This window comes from Bos indicus, chromosome 25 (assembly GCF_029378745.1).
Source record: "Bos indicus isolate NIAB-ARS_2022 breed Sahiwal x Tharparkar chromosome 25, NIAB-ARS_B.indTharparkar_mat_pri_1.0, whole genome shotgun sequence".
Taxonomy (NCBI): Eukaryota; Metazoa; Chordata; class Mammalia; order Artiodactyla; family Bovidae; genus Bos; species Bos indicus.
The window spans coordinates 11,297,479-11,319,386 of record NC_091784.1 but is presented as its reverse complement, the minus strand read 5'-3'; the positions used below and the strand labels follow the sequence as shown (position 1 = coordinate 11,319,386).

Genomic DNA, 21,908 nt, shown 5'->3' with positions numbered 1-21,908 from the left:
CTTAGGAGGCCCGACAATTTGCATGCGTGTGTGTCGTTCTTTTTTGCACAGGAATGTCTTTTTCCCTGGGGTCAATTCTCTAATGCCTGTATTCTTTTCTGGGGCCTGGACTGTGGGGGCAGGGAATGGAATGGAATAATCTTCCCCTTTCTCTTCCTGAAAGAATTAAGGATTAAGTTGGTGGTGAAAAAGCTGCCTTATCTTCTCTCTGAAGGCCTTGTCCTTTTGTGTGTTGATCTAATACCTAAATCCAGAAAACTGTTCTATACACATCAGGAGGATGTATTTTTAGAAGTTTATCACCTACCTGTGGCCACCTATTTGTGGCCAGGCATCAGTGTGCAAATGCTGGGAGGAGATTCATTAAACTTTAAGGCTTATTCACTTAAAATGGGGGTATCTGTGTGTCTGTCTGTCTGCCTATCTACCTGTGTATCTATCCGGTAATTGGTAATCATCTATCTATCTACCTGTGTACCTATCTAGTAATCGGTCAGAGAGAAATACTAGAAACCCTGATCATCACCCCAGCCTCCACTTAATCCTTCCCATTTAACTGAAATACCTGAGGGGAACGAAATACCTGAGGGGAAATAAAACTTTCTTTAAAAAAAAAAAAAAGTAAATTAAACCTTAAACTTCTTTTTAATGGCAGCTTGATTTTTTTTTTTTTTAATTAAAAAAAGACTCATTTATTTGTTTTTGGCTGCGCTGGGTCTTCGTTGCTGGGCAGACTTTTCTCTAGTTGCAGCGAGCGGGAGCTACTCTTCAGTTGCGTACGTGGGCTTCTCATGGCGGTAGCTGCTCTTGCTGTGGAGCATGGGCTCCAGGCAGGCGTGCAGGTTTCTGCCGTTGTGGCGCAAGAACTTAGTTGTCCTGAGGAACGTGGGATCTACCCGGACCAGGTATTGAACCTGTGTCCCTTGCATTGGCATTCAGATTCTTAACCACTGGATTACCACGGAAGCCCTGTTTTGTCTTTAAAAACTGAACTTGTATGCTTTTGGTTGTTTTTTTTTTTTTTTTTTTTTAATATTTATTTATTTGACTGTGTGGGATCTTAGTTATTGCGTGCGGGAACTAGTTCCCTGACCTGGGGCCCTCTGCTTCGGGAGTCATAGTTCCCTGACCTGGGGCCCTCTGCTTCAGGAGCCTTAGCCAGTGAACCCCCAGGGAAACTTCCATCTGATAGTTTAATTTTAGATTTGCCAGAAAGTAGCAGTTACTGCAAGGAGTTTTCCATCCGCCCCTCCCCTAGTTTCCCCGCTGTGAACGTCTTCCCTCATCTGTGAACATCTTACATCATCACCGCAGGACTTGTGTGAAACTAGGAAACGAGCGCTGGCACCTCACTGTCGCCCACCCTCCAGACACTGTTTGACGTTTCTGCTAATGTCCCTTTTTCTGTTCCCAGACCCCATCCAGGGTACCACGCTGCATTTAATCACACCATCACCAAGTCTCCTCCTGTCTCCTCAATCTTTCCTTGTTTTTCATGGCTGTTTCTAAGCAGTAATGGGCAAAGATTTTGTAGAATTTCCCTCACATTGGGTTGGTCTGATGTTTGTCTCGTGATTCTACTGGGGTTACCGATTTTGGGGGAGAAGGCCACAGAGATGAAGGGCTCTTCACTTCACAAGGGGGTACAACATGATACCCAACATCGCTGCTGCCAGGTTTCCCTGTAGCAGAGTTCCTCTTTTTCCTCTTTTGATAGACCATTAGCCTTTCCTTCCTCCAGGGGATCTTCCCACCGCAGGGATCGAAACCAGGCCTCTTGCATTGCAGGCAGATTCCTTACCAGCTGAGCCACCAGGGAAGCCCAAGAATACTGGAGTGGGTAGATTATCCCTTCTCCAGCGGATCTTCCAGACCCAGGAATCGAACCGAGGTCTCCTGCATTGCAGGCAGATTCTTTACCAACTGAGCTATCAGAGAAGGCCTCACTCAGGAGAGGAAGGGTCAAGATTAAGCTCTACTTCTTAGAGGGAGAAGAGACTTCCCTGTAGCTCAAACGGTAAAGAATCTGCCTGCAATGCAGGAGACCAGGATTCGATCCCTGGGTCAGGAAGATCCTCTGGAGAAGGGAATGGCAATCCACTCTAGTATTCTTGCCTGGAAAATTCCATAGATAGAGGAGCCTGGTGGGCTGCAGTCCGTGGGGTTGCAAAAAGTCGGACACGACTGAACAACTAACACACAGGGGGCTAAGATCCAACATGCCTTGCGGAGCATATTAAAAAGCAGAGACATTACTTTGCTGACAAAGTAGATGGACGAATGTCCATCTAGTCAAACCTATGGTCTTGGGTTTCCCTGGTGGCTCAGGTGGTAAGGCATCTGTCTACAGTTCGGGAGACCTGGGTTTGATCCCTGAGACAGGAAGATTCCCTGGAGAAGGAAATGGCAACCCACTCCAGTACTCTTGCCTGGAAAATCCCATGGACAGAGGAGCCTGGTAGGGTACAGCCCAAGGGGTCACAAAGAGTTGGACATGACAGAAGAGACTTCACTTTCAGTTTCACTTAGAGGGAGGGTGCTTCTACACATTTGGAATTCTTTAAGGAAATTTGTCTTTTCTGTATTTAAAAAATACATACTCCTCTGCTCAATGTTATGTGGCAGCCTGGATGGCAGAGGAGTTTGGGGAAGAATGGATACCTGCATCTGGGTGGCTGAATTCCTTTGCTGTCCACCTGAAACTATCACAATATTGTTACTCAGCTATACTCCAGTATAAAATAATAAGTTTAAAAAAGTAAAAAAAACATAAAAAATACATACTTCTCTAGTTTTCTACTTCTAAGTAAGTAATCAGAATGTAAATTCATAATAAAGATAATGAACATACTATACATTATTCATGAAACTTAATAAGAGAGTAAATCAGAGTTCTCATGCAAAGAATTTTTTTCTTTCTTTGGTGTTGAGACTATGAGAGGGTGGCGGTTCAGTAAACTACTTGTAATCATTTCATGATGTGTAAGGGAAATCATATGTTGTACACCTAAAACTTACACAGTTGTTGCTGTTCAGTTGCTAAGTCGGTGTCCGACTCTTTGTGACCCCAGGGACTGTAGCCCGCTAGGCTCCTCTGTCTTTGGGATTTCCCAGGCAAGAGTACTAGGGTGGGTGGCCATTTCCTTCTCCAGAGATCTTCCCAACTCTGGGATTGAACCCACGTCTCCTGTGTTGGCAGGTGGATTCTTTACCACTTTAGTCACCTGGGAAGCCCCCCAAACTTATACAGTGCTGTATGTCAAACTGGAAAAACTACACCCTGCCAGTACACTCTTTGAGCTTACGCCATAGATTGCCCCATCATATATGGGCTATATATGCCATCTATGCGCATGAAATCTCTGGCTAGGAGGTGGTCTGTGCGTCGCTTTCCCCAAAGCTCTGTGGAGGGAGAATCCAGAGAAACAAGGATCCCAGCCCTTCCCCAGAGGGGTGTGATGCGGGCCAGTTAGGGAAACAGAATCTAATTTGCAGACAGGAAGCAATTAGGGCGGATGAGGGAGGTGAACATCATCCAGGGCTGGGATTGTTACAGATAGGCCAGGGGATGGCTGAAAAGACTGCAGGAGGTTAATGCTTACTTCCCTGTCTTCACCTGAAGTCTCGCTGAAGGAAACACTGTTTTATAATTCTCAAAGACATGACAGTTATAAAACCCACAGTCATCTGGAATATGGCCAAAATTGAGGAAATAAGCAAATAGGAGCCTCCCAAGTAACGCAGATAGTTATCATCAAGACAAATGCCCAGCTTGTTGACTTTCCTTATGGGAGGCTCCCAGGGAAGCTAGTAGCTCTTACCTTACATCAAGTTCTTACCCACGGGAAGCCTTCAGAAGCCTTGAAACAGCAATGGGGGGATGGGATGGGGGCTGTGTGCAGCCTGGGGTGTCACAGAACCACAAGACTCCGAGGTGAGCGTTTTCTTATCTTTTTTTTTTTTTTTGCAGACTCTTAAGGAGGCAGAGAGAAATAGGGGATCATTTTAGAAAATGATTAAGAGACTTTCAGGGGAGGGATAGTGAAAAAGGGCCTCAGTCAGATGGTCAGATGATAGCAACACCAGGAGTTACAGCAACACCAGGAGTTACGAGCCTAGAGTTTTTGTCGTGTTGATTCTGTGATCTGGGGAGAGAAGCCCTTGGCGATGGGCCTTTGGGCCTTTGATGTGTGTTTATACTGACGGGGACTTGTTGGGTGGCTTTTGCTGTGGCTGCTTTCTCCTGGTATTCTAGGTTTTGAGGCTTATTTTTAGAATCTGAATTATCCTTGGCAGGAGTTGCAAACTTGGAGGGGGTTTTTCAAGTCGCTTTTGGGCTGCTGATTAATGAAACAGAACCTGCTTGGGAGGCGGGGGTCCCTCCCTGAATGATTCGGCCCCGTCCCCACCTCGCCCGGACCAGGCTTATTTTTTGTTTGTTTTATTTTGGTTGTGCAACGTGCGGGGATCTTAGTTCCCTGACCACGGATTGAACCCGCACCCCCTGCAGTGAAATCATGGAGTCTTAACCATGGGACTGCCAGGAAGTCCCAGGGCCGGACTCTTGACGGTGCAAAGGCTCCCATAACCTGGCCCCACCCTCCTGGCCAACCTCTGTCACTTCCCCAGGGAACACGGGTGTGCCTGCCTCTGCATCTACCTCCTATTTCCCTTGCCCACATCCTTCTCTTGTCTCAGACCTTCCGCTTGCCTTAGAATCTGGGCTCAGTTTCCCCTTTGTGTCTGCTCCCATGTCTTCCCAGACTGATTGACTTTTCCTCCTCAAATGGGTTCCTTCAGGCCAGTGAGGGAGGGCCCATGCAACCCTGCCCACAGTCCCACATCCGTCCTCAGCTTTTAGAACTTCCCGCATGAAAAATAGACCACAGTGCAAAACGCAAAGAGAAGAGTTTTGCTGTGGCCGATAGGACGTTGGTACAGATTTGGGACTGAGATAGAGGAAGCGGTGGTGTGCATGTCTTCTCACCAAAGAGAAGTAATCAGTAACTTGAAAATCTGTCTGCGAACCCTTAGGGAGGGGCCGAAGGCCAGCTGATGGGCATGAAACACCAGTCATGGGACCAAGGACTGATGATGTCATGTCACCCAGAAGTGGGAGGATGTGAGAGACCAACGTGGGAAGGGCAGATACGGGGTTTGCAGAAGAGGCTCTTTGTCCCTATTAAAAAAAAAAGTTTATTATATTTTAAATTTAATTTAATTTTAAAGCGTTTAATTATAAGTATGTTATAATTAATACAAATTATAAAGAATAGATCATAGAACTACACATTTATTATGTTATAATTATATTTAACTTAAATAATTTCTTAATTTTTTGACTGTGTAGTATTGCTGTGGCTCAGTATACAAAAGACCGAGTCTAAGAGTGAAAAGCATTCATCCAGCCACATTCCCCAGTGTACCTCCCTCCTCCTTTTACAGGCAGCCACTGTTATCTGTTTCTCCCCCCACCCCCCCTTTAGGTTGGGTGGTTCGGTGAAAGCGCTGAGTCCTAACCTCTGCACTGCCCGAGAATTTCCGGTTACTGTATTACTTCCTTGTGTATCCATTTGGAGACATTTCATGCCTGTTTTATAAGGAAATGTGTATCCTTCTTCCTTGTACACCAATGATGGCCTGAGACGATAGACACCATTTGGGCTTTTTTTCACGCAGTGATCTGTTAATATTGCAGGGATATCTGTGTTTCCACACATGAAGTTCCTCGTTCAGTCTTGATGGTCGCATGCCATTCCCCTCTGTGGGTGGAGCGTAACTGGTCTACCCAGTTCTCTGCTGGTGGACAATTAGGTGGTTTCTAGCAACAAGGCAGTGGGTTACCTCTGTGTGCTCAGCATTTGTCACTGCCTCAACGCATGGCGTCAGCTCCGATGCACATACCTAGAGGAGGAATCTCTGGGTTAAAGGACTCCTGCGTGTTGCATTTTGGTAGGTGCTTCCACGGTGTGAGACTCAGTTTACCTCCCTATCAGGCCTGGGGGAGAGGCCAGCTCTGTGTTCAAACAGTTTGCCCTTTGCTAAAGGTGAAGATGGCAGATGTGGGGTTGAGGAGTTGAGGGGGCTCTCGGGGTTGTGTGCAGACCCCCAAGTCCCTGGGGTCCTTCCATGGAAGGGCTGACCCGGAAGAAGATGGAGGTGCAAGGCCAAGCTAGTGAGGAAGTCCTTCCAGAGAAGGTGCCAGCAGCCTTGGGAGACGAGGACAGGAAATGGGAAGTGGGCTTGGAGGGGTCATGGCCGAGGGTGGAAGGAGATTGGTGGTCCCGGGTGAATCCGAGGACGTGGAAGAGAAGCTCTCAGGCAGAGGGGCTGAGGATGCAGGCTGGGGTAGCGGGGGCTTTTATTTTTACCTTTCTTATCTAAAACATTTATTTATTTATGGCCCTGCCGGGTCTTTGTTGCTGCTTGGGCTTTGTCTAGTTTGGGAGAGCGGGGGCTACTCTCTAGCTGTGGTGTGCGGGCTTCTCATTGCAGTAGCTTCTCTTGTTGAGGAGCCCAGGCTCTTATCCAGCGTGCACGGGCTTCAGCAGTTGTGGCTCCCGGGCTCTAGAGCACAGGATCAGTAGTTGCGGCGCATGGACTTATTTGCTCCATGGCATGTGGGATCTCCCTGGTTTAGGGATCGAACCTGTGTCTCATGCATTGGCAGGTGGATTCTTTACCACCGAGCCACCAGGGAAGCCCTGTTTTTACCTTTTAATGAGGAACAATTTGAACAAGCTTAGAGATTAGGAGGGGCTTCCCAGGTGGTACTTGTGTTAAAGAACCTGCCTGCCAATGCAGGAGACACCGGAGACACGGATTCGATCCCTGGGTCAGGAAAATCCCCTGGAGGAGGGCATGGCAACCCACTCCAATATTCTTGCCTGGAGAACCCCGTGGACAGAGGAGCCTGGTGGATTGCAGTCCATGGGGTCGCAAAAAAATCAGACATGACTGACTAAGCACAAGCAAGCCTGAGATCAGGAGAGGAGCCAGCTGAGAGGGCAGGGCTGGCAGAAGGGGTCATTGCTGGAGCAGCGTCCCTGGGATGTGGCAGGGCGTGGTGGGGTGGCCATTCTCGTGGGCTTTAAGTAGAGGTTGAGCCCAGAGAAGAGTTCCTGCTGAGCTGAGGGTGGGCGGACAGATGCCTGGGAGCTAGGGTGGGAGGTTGAGGGGCTCAGATCCCTGCTGGGGGGCACTGCTGTGGGAGTGGGAGAGACCCCTTGGGAGTCCGCAGGGCTGGTGGGAATTGGGCAACCCAGCTAGGAGTGGACAGGTTTGTTTGCTCTGCCTACTGTAAGAGATTACAAGCCTAGTAGCTGAAATAACATGTTTCTTATCATACAGTCTGGAGGTCAGGAGTCCGCAATGGGTGTCACTGGGTGAGACTCCAGGCGCTGTTCTCCTGGAGGCTCTCGGCAAAAGAGAATCTATCTCCTGGCCCTTTCTAGCTTCTTTATTTTGTTGTTCGGTCGCTCAGTCGTGTCTGACTCTTTGGTACCCCATGGACTACAGCACACCAGGCTCACTTGTCCTTCATTATTACCCGGAATTTTCTCAAATGTATGTCCATTGAGTTGGTGATGCCATCCAACCATCTCATCCTCTTTCATCCCCTTCTCCTCCTGCCCTCAATCTTTCCCAGCATCAGGGTCTTTTCCAATGAGTCAGCTCTTCACATTAGGTGGCCAGAGTATTGGAGCTTCAGCTTCAGCATCAGTCCTTCCAATGAATATTCAGGACTGATTTCCTTTAGGATGGACTGGTTTGATCTTCTGTCCAGGGGACTCTCAAGAGTCTCCTCCAGCACTGGTGTTCAGAAGCATCAATTCTTCTGTTCTCAGCCTTCTTCTTTATGGTCCACCTCTCACATCCGCACATGACTACTGGAAAAACCAACTAACAAACACCTATGAATCTTGGTCCATGGCTCCCTGAGCCTATTTCAAAGCCAATAGGGCCTTTTCTATCTTTGAGGCCCTCCTGCCTCCATCTTCTAAGGACCATTGTAGTTGTCTTGGGGCCACTTGAATCATCTCTTCCTCTCAAGGGCCTTAACCTCATGACAGCTGCAAAATCCCTTTTGCCATTTAAGGCAACGTGTTCTGGAACTTCCCTGACCGTCCTGTGGTTAAGACTTCATCTTTCAATTCAGGAGGTGCAGGTTTGATCCCTGGATGGGGAGCTAAGATCCCACATGTCTCCAGGCCAAAACCCAAAACATAAAACAGAAACTGTAAAAAAAAAAAAAAAAAGAAACTATATTGGATGGCATCCCCGACTCAATGGACGTGAGTTTGAGCAAGCTCTGGGAGATGGTGAAGGTCAGGGAAGCCTGGCATGCTGCAGTCCATGGGGTTGCAAAGAGTGGGACATGTCTTAAGTGACTGAACAACATATTGTATCAAAGTAAATAAAAACTTAAAAAAAAAGTCCACATTAAAAAAAAAATCTTTAAAAGATAAAAATAAGTATTAACAAAAAAAAGAACCACATATTCTGGGAATTGAAAGTGAAAGTGTGAGTTGCTCAGTCATGTCCAACTCTGGGACCCCATGGACTGTAGCCCACCAGGCTCCTCTGTCCATGGAATTTTCCAGGCAAAAATACTGGAGTGGGTTGCCATTCCCTTCTCCAGGAGATCTTCCCGACCCAGGGACTGAACTCAGGTCTCCTGCATTGCAGGTGGATTCTTTGTCGTCTGAGCTGCCAGGAATGAGCCTTCTGTGATGAGGATGTGGACAACTTTAGAGGGCGTTACTCTGTCTCCCCAGTGAGGGTGAGGGTGGGAGGAGCCAACTCGAGGCGGTTTGGACAAACAAGTAAAGGCGTGAAGGTAGTGGCCTGAGAAGGGGCGAGTGTGGTGTCAAGGGATCTGCGTTCTGCCTTCTGCCGGTCTGTGTCGCTGCGAGCAAGCGACCTCCCCCTCCTTGGACTTGATTCCGCCTCCCTGTAAGTAGTTAAATCTAATGCTCTTGTAATGACGCAAGTGCCCAGTGTTCTGAGCACATGCAACCCTGTGAAGGTGGGGGTCCGATTATAATTCCATTTTCCTGATGAAGAGACCGAGGCATGGAGAAATGAAACACATTCAGACTGCCTAGAAGTGACAAGAGCTGCATTTTGAACTGAGGTTGTATGCTTCTTTCTTTCTTTCTTTCTGGCTGTGCTGGGTCTTTGTTTGCTACTCGGGCTTTTCTCTAGTTGTGGGGAGCAGGGGCTACTCTAGGGGCATGGGCTCAGTAGTTGTGCTCCCGGGCTGTAGACACAGGCTAAGAAGTTGCAGCACATGGGTTTAGTTGTTCCACTCGAGGGATCTTCCCGGACCAGGGATCGAACCCATGTCTCCTGCATTTGGTAGGTGAATTCTTTACCACCGAGCCACCAGAGAAGCCCTCCAGGTTTTTGCTCTTAAATATTTGACTTGTCTTAAAAATCCTATCATCAAAAAAAAAAATTCTATGGTCTTAACTTTCTTTGGGCCCTTTCTGTTCCCCTCTATGTGCCCGCACCTGCTCACATTCTTCCACGTCTTCTCTTTTCCCCAGATCATTGTTGGGTATGCAGGCTGTGGTCCACGTCAGTCCCTCTGACCTCTTAGAGATGGGTGGTACCCAGCCATGCTTGTAAATAACAGGACCCTCACAGGTGTTTCTGAAAACCCCACACACGGCGGTATCAGGTACCAGGCACACACATCCCACCTCTAACGTCTCTGAGCTCAGTGGCAACGCTTCTCCACCAGGTCAGGTCCTGATTGGAGTCGGCGATCAAGCCCGCGTGTCTTCTGCAATTGCCCAGGGAGAATTTACTCAGCATCAGGAATCACCTCTCTGTCCTCCGTCTCCTTTGTTTTTGAACCCTGCTTGCCTGTCGGTCATTTCACCAGAAAGGATTGGAGTTGGAAAGGAAGAAAATCACCCAAGGCTCCTTAAAGCCCCTAGTTTCTGCCGAGCTCCCCCCTCCCATCCTTGCTGGTTCTGAAGCACTGAGGGTGGAGGTGCCTGCAGAAGAGTGAACTCTGTCCCCCTTCTTCCTGTCCACGCACGTCAGCAGCAGTTGCTGACGTTCATGGTGTCTCAGGGTAGAAGGTCATTAGAGTCTCTGCATTTTCTTGACACCCATGATGAAAGACTGTCATTTCTGGAGAATGCATGACGCACCATCTGGGTTAGATGAAGTGGCTTCGGAGCCACACTAGGGACCAGGTGATGAATGTGGAGTGACAGGTATTACTGAGTTTGGGCTGGTGGTAGCGAGGCACCTGTTCGGAGTCCAGATCTTGGATGGATGGTGGAGCCGAGGGAAGCACCCGCTCCTCACTCTCTTCTGAAATCCCAACCAGAACTGGGAGTGGTTGTTGACAGAATCCATGTGCACCCCTTCACCAGAGCCCCAAGATGAAACTTAACATTGAAGAGAAAAAAGTCAACTAATCTTGAAGTTTGGAGGGTGTGGCTTTTTTTTTTTTCTTTCTGTTTTTATCTTGTTGGTGTTTGCTTCCCTTTTCAAGTTCTTTCTGCCCACATCTTGATCTTGTGCCTTGACATCGCAGGGTGCCCTGTTGAGAAGTATCACTCTCTCCAAAGAACTCTGGAGGAAACAAAGGATTCCAGACCAGTTAAGCGATTCCAGTTCTGGAGCATATTTGCTGATGCTCAGATCAGATCTGGCCATCATGCTACCTTGAACTGAACTGTGAGGGCCATCTATTACTGAGGTCTGTTGTTAGTGATATCTTCCTATCTATCGTTGTTCAGTCGCCTAGTCCTGTCTGACTCTTTGCAACCCCATGGACTGCAGCCTGCCAGGCTCCCCGTCCTTCACTATCTCTCGGAGTTTGTGCAAATGCATGTCCGTTGAGTCAGCGATGCTATCTAAACATCTCATCCTTTGCCGCCCCCTTCTTTTGCCTTCACTCTCTCCCAGCAGCAGAATCTTTTAACATCTTTCTATTTAAAAAGCTTTATTTTGGTTAGATTCTAAGTTGAAGCTCTTAAGGTTAAGTTCCTTCCATTTATGTTTACTTCCAAATCTGGATGCCATCCAAGCTGGATTTTGGTGTCCTTCTTATGCATAGGTATCATCTCCAAATATATGTGGGAATATCGGGGTGACCAACTTGTTCTGGTTTGCCTGGGACTTTCCCAGTTTAAGTACCAAAGCTCCTGTATCCGGGGAAACTGCTCCATCCTGGGTGAACTGGGACAGTGGGTCACCCTGTGAAGTACCCATCATGTTTTGAGCTTAGTTCTGAGCGCTAGGGATGCAGATGTTAATAAATTTCAATCCCTGTGACCAGTAGAACAGAGCAATATGTGTAATGACAGCTAGCACTTGCTAAGGGCATGCGTGTCTCTCATTGCCCTGTGTCCCTGTCACAAGTGGATTCATTTAATCCTCCTAAGAGCCTCGTGAGGAAGAAACTGTGAGTATGCCCATTTCACAGATGGGAAAACTGAGGCACCAAAGTCATGCTCCAGGGAACTCAAAAGCGACTGACCACAGGCCATCTGGCTTCAGACCATGCACCACTGATTTCTGCACCGTGTAGAGAGGTTTGGGAGGAATTAGTTCTTCCCTGGGAAGGCCAGAGATTGCCTCTTGGAGGAGGTGACAGGTGAGCAAGGATATGATGGGTGAGAGGGATTTGCAGACCTGTGGGGAAGGAAGGAAACCGGCAGGCGGGTGAGAGGGGGCAAAGAGGAAAGAGCTGGGCTTGTTTGGGGCCATCCAAGCAAGGCTGCAGACACGTCAAAGATTTGCATCCGTGGTGGGAGGTGAAGTGAGAGGGGCAGGGTGCGGAGTAGCGGTGCAGCGTGTCCTGAGAACCCCTGGGCGACCCAGGACCTTTGGTCACCTTAACTAGGGGGCACATTGGCAGCTCTCTGAAAGACCCCAGTGGTCTCTCTTAAGTAAATGAGCCACTGGATGGCTGAACTAAGGCCAATGGATTGGAGCTTAAATTACAGGCCTTGGCTTGTAATATGGAGACTGTAGAGATTTCTAGCACTGCCTCTTTTCTTTCTTTTCACTTTTTTTTTTAGTTTTTTGCTTCATGGCTTGTGGGATCCTAGTTCTCTGATCAGGGATGGAACCCATGCTCCCTGCATTGGAAGCACCACATTCTAACCAGTGGGCTGCCAGGAAATTCTGCTAGCACTGCCTTTTCTTTTTTTTTTAAAGTTGTTGTTCCTCACGTTCACCAGACATTAAAATTCACCATCTGAACGTGTACAGTTCAGCGGCATGCAGTCCATTCACAGCGCTGTGCAACCATCCCAGCTCCAGAACATTTTCATCACCCTCAAAAGAAACCCTGTACCGGTTCCCTCCCAGCACCCTCACCCTGCACCCCCAACCCCTGTACCCCAAGTTGGTTTTCTGTCTGGATTTACCTATCCTGGACATTTTGTATAAATGGATGGAATCACACAATGATTTCGAGTCTGACTTCTCTCCAAGTCATGTTTTTGAGGTTCACCCCAGCGATGTTTTGGAACTGCCGTTATCAGTGACCGAGCTGGTCGGCTGACCATCTCTAGGCTTCCTAAAAGTCCAGCCCCTGCTTCTGAATTTAGGATTCCAGGCAAACACTGCCAGGCTGGGCCCCCATGCCCTTCACTGAGCACCTGTACAATCACAGACAGAGTAAGTTGACTCCCAGAGCTTGAGTGAGCTCCACTGAGGTGTTTCGGGGAATTCTGTTTAGGCCAAGTATTTTTAGGAAAAAAATCTGGTGCTGAAAGTGACTTGGAGTTTATTCTTGCGTCTTGAGGTTTCAGGATCAATTCATTAATCACAGCTCAAAGAGAGAAGATGGCTGTGCCCGTCGGCATGGCTTCTCTCCAGGATTTTGAGGGCTTTTTCCTCCTGTCTTTCAACAGAGGGGATATTAAAAAGCCCAATCTGAGACTCAGATGACGTGGCGTTTGCTCTTTCTTCCCTGGGAGCTGCAGCAGGCGGTAGAGGTATCCCATCTCCACACGGTTTTTTAAACAGACGTGGAATCTCACAGGACCTCCCTGCTGGCCCAGTGGTTAAGACTCCGTGCCCTCACTGCAGGTGGTGTGGGTTCGATCCCTGGCTGGGGAGCTAAGATCCCATATGCTGCATGGCACAGCCAAAAAATAAAAATTAAACAGATATGGCATCTCAGAATTCTGAGATCACCTCTTCATTGCTGCTGCTCTAAGTCTCTTCAGTCATGTCCAACTCTTTGGGACCCCATGGGTCATAGCCCGCCAGGCTTCTCTGTTCATGGGATTCTCCAGGCAAAAATAGTGGAGTGGGTTTCCATTCCCTCCTCCACAGGATATTCCTGACCCAGGGATCGAACCTGCGTTAACTGCATTGCAGGCGGATTCTTAACTGCTGAGCCACCGGGGAAGCCCAAAAGTGAAAGTGAAAATCGCTGAATCGTATCTGACTGTTTGCGACTCCATGGACTATATAGTCCATGGAATTCTCCAGGCCAGAATACTGGAGTGGGTAGCTGTTCCCTTCTCCAGGGATCTTCCCAACCCAGGGATCGAACCCAGGTCTCCTGCATTGCAGGTGGATTCTTTACCGGCTGAGCCACCAGGGAATCCCCATTGCTTGGCTCCTCCAAAAAGAGCAGGAATTGCTCTGTGGATATCTACCGTAAGTTGATCAGTGACTCCTGGACCCCTGATCATCATTAAAGAAGCAGATCATTTTGAATTGAAAGTCCTCAGTGACAAAATTAGTTGGGAGTCCTTAATTTGTTGTTGCTGTTGTTCAGTCACTTAAGTCATGTCCGACTCTTTGCGACATTATGGACTGTAGCCCGCCAGGCTCTTCTGTCCAGGGGCTTTTCCAGGCAAGAATACTGGAGTGGGTTGCCATTTCTTCCTCCAGGAAATCTTCCCCGCTCAAAAATCAAACCCATGTCTCCAGCGTCTCCTGCATTGACAGGTGGATTCTTTACCAACTGCACCACCTGGGAAGCCCCGGAGTCCATAGATGGGCAGGTGTATTTTAGAATCTTGTCTTGGGTATGTGGTGTGAAAGTCTAGAAATTAATCTTCAGAAGTGTGAGGGAGGTAGAGAAAAAAAGAGGTGACCTGTCACCTTGGGTTCAATTAATTTTCCTTTCACATTTCTTTGAAGGGTAAATTGTGTGAAATGAGTTGCTGATTGTGTCTGGATCTCCCAGCCTGGGAGGTATTTTGGTGAGTTTTAAAGAGCTCCAGAGTCCAAGGGGGCATGGATTTTAACCCCAACCCTGCCGTTTCATCTGTGTGACTTTGGACAAGATTCTCAGCCTCTCTGGGTGCCCAGTTTTTTCATTTGTATTGAGGTCTATTTTGTCTGATAATGAGTATTGCTGGTCCAACTTTCTTTTGATTTCCATTTGCAGGGAATACCTTCTCCCATCCTCTTACTTTTCATCTGTAAGCGTCTCTAGGTCTGCGGTAGGTCTCTTTTAGACAGCGTATATATGGGTCTTGTTTTTATATCCATCCCACCAGTCTCTTTTGGTTGGTGCATTTAATCCATTTACATTTAAGGTGATGATCGACGTGTATGATCCTATTACCATTTTCTTAAGTGTTTTGGGTTTATTTTTTGTAGGTTTTTTCCTTCTCTTGTGTTGCTTGCCTAGAGAAGTTCCTTTAGTTTTTGTTGTAAAGCTGGTTTGTTGGTGCTAAACTCTCTTAACTTTTGCTTGTCTGTAAAGCTTTTGATTTCTCCATCAACTCTGAACGAGAGTTGCTGAGTAGAGTATTCTTGGTTGTAATTTATTTTCTTTCATCACTTTAAATATTTCATGCCATTCGCTTCTGGTCTGTAGAGTTTCCATTGAGAAAGCAGTTGATAACTATGGGAGTTCCCTTGTATGTTACCTGTTTTTTTCATTTGTAAAACAGGTTGATGGTATTGTAATTTTTCATTCCTGACTTACTGTTTTGGGGATGGGATGATGGCAGGTAAGGGTGTGAATTACAGGGCCCCTTGCAGTAAAGTAAGATACCGTTACGGTTCATCTTAATGCAGTTGTGAATCTGGGGTGGTTGGGGTATGAGTAGTAGATACTGCTCAGCCAAGTAGGACCTCTGTATTCAAAGATGTCAAAATAAGGCTGCTTATCTGCAACCCCTGAGCACCCTTTACCTTCTTCCTGGGGTGAGGACCCAGCAGATTCAAGACGAGAGGAGTGACCCGTGTAGGAGGAAGCGGACGCCAGCTAGCCCAGCCCTGCTTGGCCCCTGTACAGCAGCAGGCAGTGTCCCCCAGTCTGATCCCCCCTCACTCCATCTACCTCCCTTTCTCATGGCTCATGAGATTGAAGTTGCAAGAGGGCTGGGCCTGCCTGGAAAAGAACATGCCGATGTCAAGGACCCTAGGACTTGGTCGGTAAAAGGAATGAGTTCGGACAATTGCATTTATGACACCAAGAAAAGAGGGGTCACATATCAGAAGGACTCAATGAATAAATGTGGGTGATTGGGGATACTCAAATATTAACACCTCTTTCCAAATAGTGGGTTCTCAGTGAGGACCCATGGGGAAAAATCAGTTCTTAGGGGAGGGGAGAGGGGGCAAAAAAAATCTTAGATATCATAGTGATGTGTGGCCCTCCAAAACTCAACCCTGCCCAACCAAGTCTTATTTCTTAGTATTTAATTTCTCTTGTTAGGTGGAAATTAAATTATATTCAAATTCATTAATTGAATTTGAATATAATTTTTTTTTTTTTCCCCTTGAGGAAGGGGGAGAGGAAAAGAGCGGAGGCAGCTGTAACGAAAGCAAGGTTGGGAAGTCCTGCTCTGAACTGGGTTCTATGAATGAGCTACTCCCAGACTCATTTCTGTAGGCCCAGGAATAAATAGCGGTATAACCCTCCCTGACCATTTAAGAGAGTAACTTTCACCCACCCAGCAAATCACTGAGACTTGGAACAAGGGATGTTTTCAGTTAGGGACCCCAGACTTCCAATAGGCATATTTGTGGATGAGAAAATGGGGGCCAGGTTGGTGCAGCTGGTCACGGGCCAATTTCCAAGGTCAGGCCTGGTTCTTCTTGCTCCAGGAATGCATCTCTTCGTGCCTCAGAAATGCCTCTTTTTTATACACAGTGGTTGCATTCAGCTACATAACATTCGGCCCCAGTGCAGCGTGGAAAGGCAGGGCCCCTGGTTCAAGAAGTATTTGGAATTTCAGCATGGCGGCCGCATTCAACTGAGCTTGGCAGGCCCTTGTGCCCATAGGGTCCCGTGGGACTACATGGGTCGCGTGCCCGGGAGGCCAGCCCCAGTCACATTTTCCATGTTTAAAAAATGAGTTTGAAATGCCTCTCTCTGGATTTGGAAGGAGCTAAATAAAAGAGTCATTCTGAGATGGTGAGAAGAGAAATCTCCAGCCCTTAACATTTCCCTGATTCCTGTGGGGGCAGGTGGAAGGTGGGTGGAGAGTCCCCTTCAATGTGTCCTTTTAAATGGACAGTCGAGAAAAGCTACTCTCAGGGGCTTAATAACAAAGTTAAACAACTGGGGAGGGAGGAGGGAGACCCCCTTGTTTGTTCCTTTATTCCCCCCACAAAGCTCCCCGTAACTATGGCAACCTGAGTTCTGCAGAGGCCTATACCCAAGCCACCCGGGGGGCAACCAAAGGATTCTCAAGGCTGTGCTTTTTTTTGTGGCAGAACTGTGGCTTTGCTGTTTTGTTAAACTCAGAGTTGCTTTCCTGTAGTTTCCAGTTTGTCCCACATGAATTTCCAGAATTGTGCTCTGGAGCGATGAAGTGTTCTCTGGTGGCAGTGGAGGGTGTCTGCATGTGTCCCCATGTGTCTGTCTGTGTCCGAATGTCCGTCTGCCCTTAAGCGTTTCACATTGTGGGGGAGAGGAGGAGCAGATGGAGGCCAGTTGAACAACCACCCATTCTGGAAGGGTGGTTAAGTGGGTGGCTCGGTGGGCCTCCTGATCTTGGGGGAAATCAAATTAAAAAGAAATGGGGGATAGCGAGAGGGGGGCAAAAAAAAATGGGGATTCACTGAAGTGGCATTTCCTGGCCTGGGGCCTTGGGGAAGAAAGCAGGCTGTGGAATTTATTTAGAAAGCTTTTGAAGCAGCTGGTTATGTTTTTTTCTTAAAAACACACACACACACACACACACACACACACACACACATAACCCATTCTAGGCTGTTGGCTCTTGTTCTTTTCAGAATTATGAGCGTGTTTATGTGGCTATTTGATCCAAAAGCCGCGTTCCCAAGAGACAGTGTCCTAAAGTTCCAGAAAATAGGACGTGACTACAAGGAAGCTGATGATGGCTAATAAAAGGGGGCAAGGGTGGGTGGGTGTTCATTTCCAGAACAGAAACCCAGGGCCTTCCTTCCTTGAGATGTCTTGGAAAGAACCCCGCCTCCCCCCAGCTTTCTCCCTCCTGCATGCTCTGCCTCAACAGCACAGTTCACAGTTCCCGGCTGAGTTTCTTCCCTTTCGGAGGAGAGAGGCAATCACTCAGTCATGTCCAACTCTTTGCTGCCCCATAGACTGTAACCCACCGGGCTCCTCTGTCCATGGAATTTTCCAGGCAAGAATACTGGAGTGGGTTGCCATTTCCTTCTCCAGGGGATCTTCCTGACCCAGGGATTGAACCCAGGTCTCCTGCATCGCAGGCAGAGTCTTTATCGTTTGAGCCACCAGGGAGCCTTTCCCCTTACAAAGCACTCTGCTTGCAATCGTGGCCGACTGTGCTGTTTTAGACTTTCTGGACCCCCCACCCCCACCCCCGAGATGCTTTCTGCCCTTGTGGTGTTTTAAATATGACTCATTTTTCATAATAAGTGGCGCGGGCAGCTCCGGGGGCTGCCTTTCCTGAGACAGGAAGGGACAGTGAGTCCTTGACGGTCAGCACGGATATAAAGTACCTGGAAGCCCTAGGCGACTGTATTCTCCCAGCTGGGTCTCCTCCAGCCCAGTCCACAGATAGGGGCTGCGGGGTGCGGCTGGCGGGGGACAGCCTGGAGGGGACAGCAGCTGACTTCGGAGGTGACCCTGGTAGAGACGTGTCCTGGGGCTGAGGTCTGTGGCCAGCTTCCCCGCCCACTTCTTCTGTTTCTGGGTACCAGAGGAAATTGACACAATTATGAACTTTAACCACTTTTCACAGTCTGTTTCGGTTTTAAACCCTAAACCTGTTTTCGCAGAGATGTCCTGTGGTCCTTCGGGTTAACTCCTCCTGTACGGTAGACCCCCAGCCCCACCCACACATAGGGGCCTTCGGAACTGTGTTTCTTGTTTCTCTTACAGACCTTCTGCTTCCTTTGCCCTGTTTAGGGTGAACCTTTCTTCTAGAACCTTCCTTGGCTCCCATCGCTGTCCCATAGGACCAGAAAGAGAGCCACGTAGGCAATTCAAAATTGTTTGCTACTGCTTCTGCTGCTAAGTCGCTTCAGTCGTGTCCGACTCTGTGCGACCCTATGGATGGCAGCCCACCAGGCTCCCCCTCCCTGGGATTCTCCAGGCAAGAACACTGGAGTGGGTTGCCATTTCCTTCTCCAATGAATGAAAGTGAAAAGTGAAAGTGAAGTCGCTCAGTCGTGTCCGATGCCTAGCGACCCCATGGACTGCAGCCTACTAGGCTCCTCCGCCCATGGGATTTTCCAGGCAAGAGTACTGGAGTGGGTTGCCATTGCCTTCTCCATCAAAATTGTTTAGTAGCTACATTTAAGAATCCACCTGCAGTGGGGGAGATCTGGCTTCAGTCCTTGGGTTGGGAAGGTCCACTGGAGAAGGAAATGGCAACTCACTCTGGTATTCTTGCCTGGAGAATTCCATGGATAGAGGAGCCCGGCGGGCTACAATCTACTGGGTGGCAAAGAGTCGGACATGACTGAGAGCCATGAACAGAACCATATTTTGAAAAGTAAAAAGAAACAGGTGAAATGAACTTTAAAAAGCATGCACGCTAAATCGTGTACGACTGTTTGTGACCCCATGGACTGTAGCCCACCAGGGTCCTCTGTCCATGGGATTTTCCAGGCAAGAATACTGGAGTGGGCTGTCCTTTCCTGCTCCAGGGGATCTTCCCGATCAGTGAGCAAACCCAAGTCTCTTGCATGTCCTGCTTTGGCAGGTGGATTCTTTACCACCTGGGGAACCCAAAATGAACTTTACCAACATATTAATTCTGGCTATCTAAAAATATCATTTTGATGTGAGAAGTGAAGTGAAGTCGCTCAGTCGTGTCCGAGTCTTAGAAACCCTATGGACTGTAGCCTACCAGGCTCCTCTGTCTATGGGATTTTCCAGGCAATAGTATAGATTTTCCAGGCATTTTGATGTGTAGACATATAAAAAAATTATGAATGAGATATATCACATTCAGTTCAGTTCAGTCGCTCAGTCGTGTCCAACTCTTTGCGACCCCATGAATCGCAGCACGCCAGGCCTCCCTGTCCATCACCAAGTCCCGGAGTTCACTCAGACTCACGTCCATCGAGTCAGTGATGCCATCCAGCCATCCCATCCTCTGTCGTCCCCTCCTCCTCCTGCCCCCAATCCCTCCCAGCATCAGAGTCTTTTCCATTGAGTCAACTCTTCACATGAGATGGCCAAAGTACTGGAGTTTCAGCTTTTAGCATCATTCCTTCCAAAGAAATCCCAGGGCTGATCTCCTTCAGAATGGACTGGTTGGATCTCCTTGCAGTCCAAGGGACTCTCAAGAGTCTTCTCCAACACCACAGTTCAAAAGCATCAATTCTTCGGTGCTCAGCCATTAACATTTTTTAAATGTTTTCACATCCAGGGTGTATTTTACATTTACATCACATCCCAAATCGGATGCTAAAATTTTATCAGAAACGTTTGATCTTGATTCAGAGTTCCTTCAGTTTGCTGTTGAAAAAGTAGATTCACATACCCAAGGCATCCCAGACTCACATAAAAGTGTTCTGATGAATGAATCATGTATCCTTTTGTTGTTGTTGTTGTTCTGACTTCGCTGCACAGCTTCTGAGAATCTTAGTTCCCCAACTAGGAATTGAAGCTGGGCCGTCAGCAGTGAAAGTGCAGAGAGTCCTAACTACTGGACTGCCACGGAGTTCCCTGTATCCTATTTCGATTTTCTTTTTTTAAGGTTTGTTTGTTTTTTGGATGTTCTGGCTCTTTGTTGCTGTGTGCAGGCTTTCTCTAGCTGTGGCGAGCAAGGGCTACTCTTCATGGCGTGCACGGGCTTCTCTTGTGGAGCACAGGCTGTAGGCACGAGGGCTTCAGTAACTGCAGCTCCCAGACTCTAGAGCACAGGCTCAACAGTTGAGGCCCACGGGCCTACTTGCTCCGAGGCATGTGGGATCCTCCCAGATCAGGGATCGAACCTGTTTCTCCTGCGTTGGCAGGCTGATTCTTTACCACCGAGCCTCCAGGGAACACCCCCGCCACCCACCCCACCCCCATATTCTATTTTAAATTTAAATCACTTAAATATAATTTTAGCCATTCTGTTCCTCGGTCACATTTCAAGTGTTCAGCCAGCCTTGTGTGGTTGCTGGCGGCCGTAATGGACAGCCCAGATAGAGACCATTTCCCCCATTCCAGAAAGTTCCCTTAGACAGTCCAGGCTTATAGAATAAAGTCCAAACATCTCCGTGGGACTTTCAAAATTTTCTAGAACCCAGCCCCCACCTGTCTGGCTTTACTGATTGATTTTTCTGCACGTTCATTTTCCCATGCCTCTCTTTCCACTTTGAAAGCCCTTTCATCTCTTCCCCCAGAGAAATCTCTTCTTTCGGGCTGGGCTGAAAAGCAGAGTGTCCTTGAAGGAGTCTCCCCCTTTCCCCGCGGCAGAATGAATGGTTGCCTCTGCTTCCCACGGGTTCTAGAAGAAGAGACAGGGTGCGTGGGAAGCAGCACTAGGCCAGCCAAGCCCCCGGCCCGTGGCTCACCGCCCTCAGAGCTCGGGGCCTCGTTTCTCCTGAGACAGGTTTGAATGCATCTTCTAACTCAGCCTTAGCCCTGCCCCGCTGGAAAGCAGAACCAGACAAAGGACAGCACTGTGTCCTTCTCCAGCGGCCCCGGGGGCGGCCGAGCATGGGACCGCAGACAGGAACACGCCCCGGGTCCAGGCCATGTAATTCTAGGCAGGCATCAGCTCTGCGGGGAAAAAAAGACTTTTCTTGGCCCTCACGAAAGGAAATATGTGCTCTGATTCTCGTTTGTCAAAATGTGAACTGCTTGGTGTGTGTGTGCCTGTGTGTTTACTTAAAAAAAAAAACTATAACATATTGGAGAAGGAAATGGCAGCCCACTCCAGTGTTCTTGCCTGGAGAATCCCAGGGACGGGGGAGCCTGGCAGGCTGTCCATGGGGTTGCAAAAGAGATGGACACGACTTAGTGACTAAAACAACAGCAACAACATACCATATTAAAGAATATTTTTCCTATTACTTAGGCTATCAATTGTAATCAGATATATTAAAAGCTACAAATACTCCCCAGAATAACTTAATGAATGCATGATAAGAAGTAAAATAAAAACCTCTAGCATATATACAAAAAAAGGGCACATAATTGTACAACTCTGCTGCTGCTATGCTGCTAAGTCACTTCAGTCGTGTCCGACTCTGTGCGACCCCAGAGACGGCAGCCCACTGGGCTGCTCCGTCCCTGGGATTCTCCAGGCAAGAACACTGGAGTGGGTTGCCATTTCCTTCTCCAATACATGAAAGTGAAAAGTGAAAGTAAAGTCGCTCAGTCGTGCCCCACTCTTAGCGACCCCATGGACTGCAGCCTACCAGGCTCCTCCGTCCATGGGATTCTCCAGGCAAGAGTCTTGGAGTGGGTTGCCATTGCCTTCTCCGAATTGTACAACTCTAGTTTTCACAAAGTGGACATTCCTATGTAACCACCCCAGATGAAGAAAGAGAACATGACTAAC

The 21,908-nt window shown here is 48.1% G+C and overlaps 1 protein-coding gene across 4 annotated transcripts in view; it reads left to right on the top strand.

Moving 5' to 3' along the window:
* The window catches only part of LITAF (lipopolysaccharide induced TNF factor), a 37,727-nt gene that overhangs the window by 4,004 nt on the left and 11,815 nt on the right, over window positions 1-21,908 (top strand). The window contains exon 1 of one of the 4 annotated variants that reach the window (XM_019987963.2): window positions 7,725-8,955. The exons of 2 other annotated variants lie outside the window; for them this stretch is intronic. The gene's annotated coding sequence lies outside the window, so the exon portion shown is untranslated. Of the gene's footprint in view, window positions 1-7,724; window positions 8,956-9,009; window positions 9,137-21,908 lie in introns of those variants that run through there. One more of the 4 variants, XM_070779671.1, reaches the window with a different exon arrangement.